At 38.8% G+C, this 9,075-nt stretch overlaps 1 pseudogene; it reads left to right on the top strand.

Moving 5' to 3' along the window:
* Positions 1-1,343: 1,343 nt before the first annotated feature.
* LOC102137884 (very-long-chain enoyl-CoA reductase pseudogene) lies at positions 1,344-2,547 on the top strand (annotated as a pseudogene).
* Positions 2,548-9,075: the final 6,528 nt, after the last annotated feature.

The raw sequence follows: 9,075 nt of genomic DNA, 5'->3' as shown, positions 1-9,075 counted from the left end.
TAAATAGAATTATTTTTGTTTTCTATCATGCGGGGATGAATGCAGGTTTCGTAGGTAGTATGGAGGCTTACACAAGTAGAGATCTTAAAGAAAAGTAAAAGAAAATTACAAATACAATATTAGCTACATGCAAATATTTACTGAAAATGAGAAAAACATCACAATAAATTTCAAAATTTCCCAAGGTCACAAATACAATAGGCATCGAAAATCCAGAAAAAGCATAATAGTTGTATTAATTTATTGTCTCTTTTTTTGTATGATTTAACATTACAGTAATGTAATATTTTCTATAAAGAGAATAGAAAGAAACTTTTGTCTTTGCTTTATCATAGTTGAATGAGAATTTTTGTTCAGTCGTTTGGAAAAGTTTCTCTTAGCTCCATAAATCATATCAATAATGTTAGGTAGGATTGCTGTCAAGTATATGGAAAAATCTCTATCAAATGTCTTTCATAGAAGAACTTACAATTTCAGGTTCATTTTCGGGTTTCTTGTGCAGTGACTAATCTTACATGCTCTTTGAATGAGCATGATTGATGACAATCAAAGAACCTCCCTTTGAGTCCAGGAGCATTACGAGGGTACTTGGAGCTATTCCTGCATTCCAACAGGTAGCAGTTACTTACCTGTGCATTAAAGTGATAGTGTGTCACATAAATGTATCCCACTAAACCCAAAATGAAAGTATCCCCAACTTAACTTCTCTTTAGCCAGATTCCAAATGTGTGTGTGGCCATTCCAAACCCTATGGCACTGCGGGAAGTCAGTATGGAAAGTGACAGCAGAACAACTGTGGTTAAAATGTCTTATGATTGGAAATTTCACAAAAATTATAATGATCTTGTAAACATTGCTAGGGTACCCTTAATGGAGGAGCCTGCACAAGTGAAAGGCCAAAATCATTGTAAATTTACTTCTGTTAAATTTAACAAACTAATAAAGCTACAGATTTGTTTAGAGTAAAATTCAGAGTACTAATGTGTGTGAGAGTTAAGATGTATACTGATGGGCGTTCTTTTGTTATGCAATAAATAATGATGTGAGTTGATTCCAGTACCATATTTACTGTAGCAGTATGATATATGAGTGAGTGTTAATAACACTAAGATTTTTATGAAGGGACAGTAATTTTTTTTAAGTTCAGTGAATTCTAATGTTAAGTAAGTCCCCCAAATTTAAGTGTTCTCAAAGGCATTATCTACAGTTGAGGTTGCAGAGTAAATGGCCAATTAAATAGTAAAATGTTTAAATGTTTGGCTAGAATAATGAGACATTTTGAGCATTTTTCTGAATATAAAATTAATCCGGAGATGGCAAAAAAAAAAAAAAAAAAAAATTAAGAAAGTACAAGTAAACTATCAAAAGACCAAATATATAAGGCAATATTGTTTTGGGACTTCTGTAAAGAAGATCACATAATGCCACTTGGTATATAGCATTGCAGGAAGTCAGGGACCGCGAACGGAGGGACCCTGTGTTGTGCCGCACAGTTAGGCAGCAGCAGGCGCGGAGCAGTAGCTGCCCTGGGAGGGAGCCATGAAGCACTAAGAGATGGAGATTCTGGATGCAAAGACAAGGGAGAAGCTGGTTTCCTGGACAAGGTGGAGCCCCATGCCACCATTGCGGAGATCAAGAACCTCTTCACCAAGACCCATCCGCAGTGGTACCCTGCCCACCAGTCCCTCCACCTGGACCCCAAGGGCAAGTCCCTGAAGGATGAGGATGTTCTGAAGAAGCTGCCCATGGGCGCCACGGCCACACTCTACTTCCGGGACCTGGGGGCCCAGATCAGCTGGGTGACGGTCTTCCTAACAGAGTACGCGGGGTCCTTTTCATCTATCTGCTCTTCTACTTCTCAGTGCCCTTCATTTGTGGCCACAAATATGACTTCACATCCAGTTGGCACACGGTGGTGCACCTGCCCTGCATCTGTCACTCATTCCACTACGTCAAACTCCTGCTGGAGACGCTCTTCGTGTGCCACTTCTCCCATGGCACCATGCCTTTGCCCAACATCTTCAAGAACTGCACCTACTACGGGGGCTTCAATGCCAGGCTTCGTGCCTGGCCTATTATATCAACCACCTGCCACCTACTTACGGAGCTCAGCAGGTGAAACTGGCACTCGCCATCTTCGTGATCTGCCTGTGCTTGGCGGCTTCTCCATCCACATGGCCCTGTGGGACCTGCAGCCCGCTGGGTCCAAGACCCGGAAGATCCCGTACCTCACCAGGAAGCCTTTCACGAGGCTCTTCCTGCTGGTGTCCTGCCCCAACTACACCTACGAGGTGAGGTCCTGGATCAGTTTCGCCACCATGACCCAGTGTCTCCCAGTGGCCCTGTTCTCCCTGGTGAACTTCACCCAGATAACCATCTGTGCCAAGGGCAAGCACCGCAGCTACCTGAAGGAGTTCCAGGACTACCCGCCCCTGTGCATGCCCATCATCCCCTTCCTGCTCTGAGCGCTCACACCTGCCGGGGCTCAGCCCCTCACCAGGCAGCATTCTGGCGGGGAAGTGGGGCCCACAGCTCTCCAGCACCCGGAATAAAACCCGCCTGCCCCAGTCAAAAAATGTATATTTATATTTATATATATGTATATATACACACACAAAATTAGCCTGGCACAGTAGTGCGTGCCTGTAGTCCCAGCTACTTGGGAGGCTGAGGCAGGAGAATCACTTGAACCTGGGAGGCCGAGGTTGCAGTGAGCTGAGATTGCACCATTGCACTCCAGCCTGGGGGACAAGAGCCAGACTTCATCTTAGCCTCCTGAGTAACTGGGATTACAGGCACCTGCCACCACGCCCAGCTAATGTTTTGTATTTTTAGTAGAGACAGTGTTTCACCATGTTGGCCAGGCAAGGTGGCTCACTCCAGTAATCCCAACACTTTGGGAGGCCTAGGTGGGCAGATCCCCTGAGGTCAGGAGTTCAAGACTAGCCTGACCAACATGGTGAAACCCTGTCTCTACTAAAAATATGAAAAGAATTAGCTGGGCATGGTGCCAAGCTCCTGTAATCCCAACTACTCGGGAGACTGTGGTGCACTGGCCAGGGGAACCCTCCCCCAATATTTCAACATAGGTTCTTTCTGTTTTCCCTAAGTGTCCACTGTTCTGAGAAATAAAGAGAAAGAGTACAAAGGGAGAAATTTTACAGCTGGGCCACTGGGAGTGACATCATATATCAGTAGGTCCATGATGCCCACCTGAGCTGCAAAACCAGCAAGTTTTTATTAAATATTTCAAAAGGGGAGAGGGTGCAAGAACAGGGAGTAGGTAACAAAGATCACATGCTTCAAAGGACAAAAAGGAGAACAAAGATCACATACTTCTGAGGAAACAGGACCAGGGCAAAATCAGAAACTCCTGATAAGGATCTATGTTCAGTTGTGCACATATTGTCTTGACAAACATCTTAACAGAAAGCAGGGTTCGAGAGCAGGGAACCGGCCTGACCTCAAATTTACCAGGGCGGGGTCTTTTCCCCACCCTAGTAAGCCTGAGGGTACTGCAGGAGACCAGGGCATATCTCAGTCCTTATCTCAGCCATGAAAGACAGACACTCCCAGAGTGGCCATTCATAGACCTCCCCCGAGGAATGCAATTCTTTCCCTAAGGTCTTAATATTATATTCCTTGCTAGGAAAAGAATTTGGTGATATCTCTCCTACTTGCATGTCCATTTATAGGCTCTCTGCAGGAAGAAAAATATGGCTCTTTTTGCCTGACCCCGCAGGCAGTCAGACTTCATGGTTGTCTTCCCTTATTCCCTGAAATCACTGTTATTCTGTTCATTTTCAAGGTGCACTGATTTCATATTATTCAAACACACATGTTTTATAATGAATTTGTACAGTTAATGCAATCATCACAGGTACATCCTCAGTTTACAAAGATAACAGGATTAAGAGATTAAAGTAAGACAGGTGTAAGAAATTATGAGTATAATTAGGGAAGTGATAAATGTCCATGAAATCTTCACAATTTATGTTCCTCTGCCGTGGCTCCAGCTGTTCCCTCCATTTGGGGTCCCTGACTTCCCGCAACAATATAGGTAAAATCGTTTTGCTTGCCATTTAGTAAATAATGTCTTCCATGAGATGGAAAATATAAAATGTTTAATAATACAGTAGTCTGAAAATTACTACTCCCAAAGGGTTTTGCTCATTATTTTGTGTGACATAAATATAAACACAAAAATGAGTCAGATTACTATTTTTTTCTAAATATTCTTTTCATTTTACACTTATATATGTTTTAGAGTCTGAAAGGTCATTGTTAGCCTCCATTCTCTAACTTTTTTGGGGGGACTTGTTGCTTATTAAACGACAGTGAACAAGTCAGGTAAGTACTAATTGCTCAATTTTCTCAGTGATAATTTTCTTAGTTTGGTTTATTCCTCTCAAAACCCAAGTCCTTTCATCTCTGCTCTACCTCAGACACTAGGGTCCTCAATGTGGAGGGACCTCATAGTGTAGGGATGCCACCAGCTTAGGAATCAAACAGACCAAGTCCTGAATCTACCAGACTGTGGCCAAGGGCAAGTATCCTCACTTTCCAATGTTCTGTTTCCATGTTGGTTAAACTCTACTGCAAAGGGAATAAGATAAGAATACACATGTCCAGTATAGGGCTTCCTGTGAAGCAAGTGCTGAATAAATGAATGAATGAATGAACAACTTCATGTGATTTTTTTTTCTGTTTATATGATAAATAAACATCATCTAGGATATACTGATCTATACAAGTGTGCTATTTATTTTGTGATACGAAAGTGAAACTTATTTATTGTGTCTGTAAGTATTGCATAATTTTTATTCAATAGTTTCTCTTATATGTTCTCAGTGCCATATGGTTTTAGCAGATCAAATCACTGAAGCAAACTCTTTCTCTCCTACTCCTCTTTCTCTATCTCTTTTTCTCCATTTCTGAAAGCAAAAGGAGATAAGTGAATGGAGTAAAAAGTAAAACAAAACAGGAATATAAAAACTTTCCACAATTAAGAAAGCAGCTAGAAGGTTTTATTTTCTTTTATTTGCCAAATCTGGACTTACCATAAGGAAAAGGAGTGCTGTTCTCTCAGTGTATTTCCCACGTTAGTTGCCAGGGGTAACATAATGTGAGAAACAAACAGGAAATAAGTGGGGCACAGGCTTGCTGTCATAGCCTAAATCTTCCTTCCACGCCACATGTTTACAAACATGCTGTGTTCCTCTTGACAAAAGCAGACACAGACACACACCGACTTCAAGGCTTTCTATTGTGTGTGAAATGGTTTCCTTGAGGAGCTCCTGCTGTCAATTTTCAGACAATGCAGAGAGGGAGTGTCAGCTACTGACTACAAACTAGCTTGAGTAGAAGACTTAACTCCTTCAGTTTATAAATATATATATTGTAAAATGAATAGGCACTCAAGATTAGGATTTCTTATGGAAAGGGAAACTTGGTTTAAATGGCTATCATCTGGGCCAAAAGATACTGAAATTTAATGTTAGCGTCTTTGTTCCTTGGAGATCCTGCTGTGGTGCATTAGGAGGGATTTAGTCCCGGAAGTCAGTATGATAATAAAGGACAGCTTTGTTGAATGTCTGCTAGTCCTGTGACCCTTTACTGCTACTTACACAACAATGGCAAAATTCCTCTACGACTCGAGAGGATCCACACTGTGAGAATTTTTAGTAGTTCCTTTCCTTGGGCTCTTCCGATTCAGGAGTCAAGTGTAAGTGGTACCAAAAAAAAAAAAAAAAATCCATATTCTCTGCCTCAATGTTGTCCCTTCACTCTGTAGTCAGTTAATTAAATACTTATTGAAAGACTTGGTATAGGTGCTCCTAGAAAGGTGCTCCTAATAACTTGCCTGTCCTTTTCCAGTCCTATGCACCCCACGGAGGTGTCTTCTGCGCTGCTCTAGGGCTGAATCCTCAGCAGTTGTAAAGCTTGGAGGGACTGGGAAGCCCGGAGGATTAGCAATTCAGGCTTCGCTAAAACTCACCTGACATATCACATTTTTAGTACTCCCAGAGGGGTATCTAATCTCTGCATATAGACTCAGAGTCCAGGCGACTCTTCAGTATCAGGGCAGGGAAGTGGGGGATGACACCTGGGAGGGAAGAATGCTACAAGGTGGCCTTATGTAGAATTGGAAGCAGCCTTGATGGAGGTATTTTAGGGACAACAAAAAGAAATTAAACATTTTTTTTTATGGTGCCAACAATTTTTCAATTTCTTTGGCTGAAAACTTTATCTTTAATGTATGTATTAATTCAACAAAAATTTCTTGTACATATATGCCAGCACTGCCCTAGACACTAAAGACGTAGAAGTAAATAATGCCAGCAAGTTGTTTGTTTTAAAGAAGCATAATCCAAATCGAATAACTTGAACAGTAAGTAACCTGGATTTTTCAGGCAATAATATGATATTGAGAGTGAATTTATTGGCTTTTCTTTAGAGAAGGTTTTAGGAGTAGTATAAGAAAGAAAATGAAGAATTAAGTTCTGAAATCATCTCTTGATATTTGAGTGAGTCTGTGTGTGTGTGTGTGTGTGTGTTTATGAATAAAGGATATTTGGAGTCTAGAGATAAATCCTTTCTTATTTGTCATTTTTATCAGACACAAACTAAGCACAATAAAAGAAGTTGACTTTGGACTTCAGTGAGACTGATGAAAGCATAACATTGAAGATGGCAAATCTACACTGATGTCTACACTTACAGACACTTTTGAAAGAAAATATAGGATTCTTACTGGGAAAAATAGCTGTAGACAAATTTGCTTCATTGCTGCCTCTCAAATCAATGCTTAGCATTCCTTATATCAGGAATCCAGTTGGATTGTTTCTATCTCAGATGGTCTTTCTTTCAGTCTTGCTCCTTATAGTGAAAAGTGAAAATCCGGCAGAAAGTCTTAAAACCATACATTTTGCACATTCAAGAGGAGTTCATTTAACCCTGCCTATGTTTCTACTTTCACTCTTGTAAATTACATACACATATGAAGTAGAGAAAAAAAACATTTTTGTTTTTAAATATAGACTAAAATGTTTTTCTTAAATTATTCAACATTAAATTTTTTTTCCTAAAAACGTTATAAGCTAAATATTTACATAAGGAAGCAATTTTGAGTGATAGCAAGTAGATTATATAACAAATGTTTTTACTGATGTTTTAGGACATAAAAATGGACTTCAATCACTGAAATTTTAGAACTAAGGAGCACCAGTTCTCCTTTTACACTTATTTTCTGTACCTTGCATTTTGTCATTTCTTCAAACAGGATTTAGATTTTTTTGTTTCGTATTTGTATTTTGTGATTGTTGAAAAATATAGTATCCTTTGCAGATGTTATAAGTATCCTAAGCTGAGACCATGACTTCTGTTTCCTTTATATTCCCCACAGCTCCTGGTACTCAGGCCACATCTGTTGAGTGAGTTTAAGTGGGTAAATGGAATAACTTTTGTGATGCCCATGTGAAGACAGGACAATCAACTATATCTATAGAACTGGAAGATTCTTCTAAAGTAAGATTTCCTGGGTTACAATTTTTAATCTTAGACATTTGAATCAATTGTAATTACTTGAGTCACATAACTATAGTAAACTAAACATATCACATGGAGCTTTAAAAAATCCAATTAGTGTTAAAATATGTAATATATAAGTTTTCAGCTGTTCTTTTTCTGGAATTGGAAGTTTAGGTGAGTGGGCGTAAAAAGAAATAAAGCATCATTGCAGAACTTTAGGCTTAGTAGTATGAAGAAATAATTTATGAGAATAAAATAAATAGAATATGAGTTATCCTTTTGTGTTCCAAAGAAAATGCCTTAGAGAGGTTATGAATAAAGAATACTCATCAAAGCAGAAAAATTCAAAAGGATGCAAACTCCACGATTTCATTAACAGTGCACATGTTTTTATATTGGCTGATAATTTCTCTGCAGATGTTACTTTGAAAGTTTGGACTTCTGCTAGATCTTTGCCTCTAATGCACACGGCTTCGGTCTAATCACTGAGACTTGGTTAGGAAAGACCAGCTGGAAGTTGTTTCTGGAGATGGAGCTTTATGTTTTCCCAAGGTGAGTATAGCTTTTTGGTTTTGGTATAGAAAAGGTCTTTTGTAAAGCAACCCAGTATGGTAAAGTTATGGTATAAATCTGCCTGAGCATTCTCCTGGGAAATATTAGAGCAAGCTGAATGAAGTTGACATGCTATTTCCTCTACCTGCACCTGACATTTACTGACTTCAGCTCATATCTTGTTATGTTTATTGTTGTATGCCGGTAGACCCCAAATCATTAAATAATTGGTTGCTGCACACAAATAAAATGATTTGCGATTTCCCTACATACATATCTCATCGCTTCTGTGGAACAAATTATCACAGAATTATTTCAATTTATTATAAGGTAAACGAATATTGATTGAGAAAATGTAATAAGAAGGAAAAAAATTAGGAAACATTTATTTTTAGAAAGAAAACTGCTTTCTTCCTACCAATGTGTGGTATATCTTCCCATGTGGAATTCTGATCAATGGACAATTACACTGACCAAGACAAGAGGGTCTTGGTCATACCCTCCATTGTTGCTACTATTTAACATTATACCCAGTGCTTCTGGTATTGTGAATAACATAACAACAGCAACAACAAAAATAAAAATGGATGAATAATGAAAGAAATGCTGACAAGATTTTCATTCAAAAGTTAGTTGAATCACAAGGTTTGAATTCTAGCCTTGTGATTTACTAACTATGAAACCATGGGCAAGGTTTCTTCTATCAGTTTCCTTATTTTTATAGAAAACAAGAAGATGGAATGTTAATAGCTATTCTTTGTACCTCAAAGTAAATTTCATTTATATCACCAATGAGAAGAAAATCTTAAAAAATTGGCACACACCTGTAAAATATTATTTAGTATTTGTTACATGTAGTTAGTAAAATAAAATATGACGTTTATAATTTGAAATATTAGCATCACACTTGCTGTTTTTCTAGGAAAACATAATCTCCTGATACTAATTAAATCACTTAATTCTGGCATCCACAATATATTTTTAAAATAGAAT

The sequence above is a fragment of the Macaca fascicularis genome, chromosome 5 (genome assembly GCF_037993035.2).
Source record: "Macaca fascicularis isolate 582-1 chromosome 5, T2T-MFA8v1.1".
NCBI lineage: Eukaryota > Metazoa > Chordata > Mammalia > Primates > Cercopithecidae > Macaca > Macaca fascicularis.
This window is presented reverse-complemented; position numbering and strand designations above follow the sequence as displayed.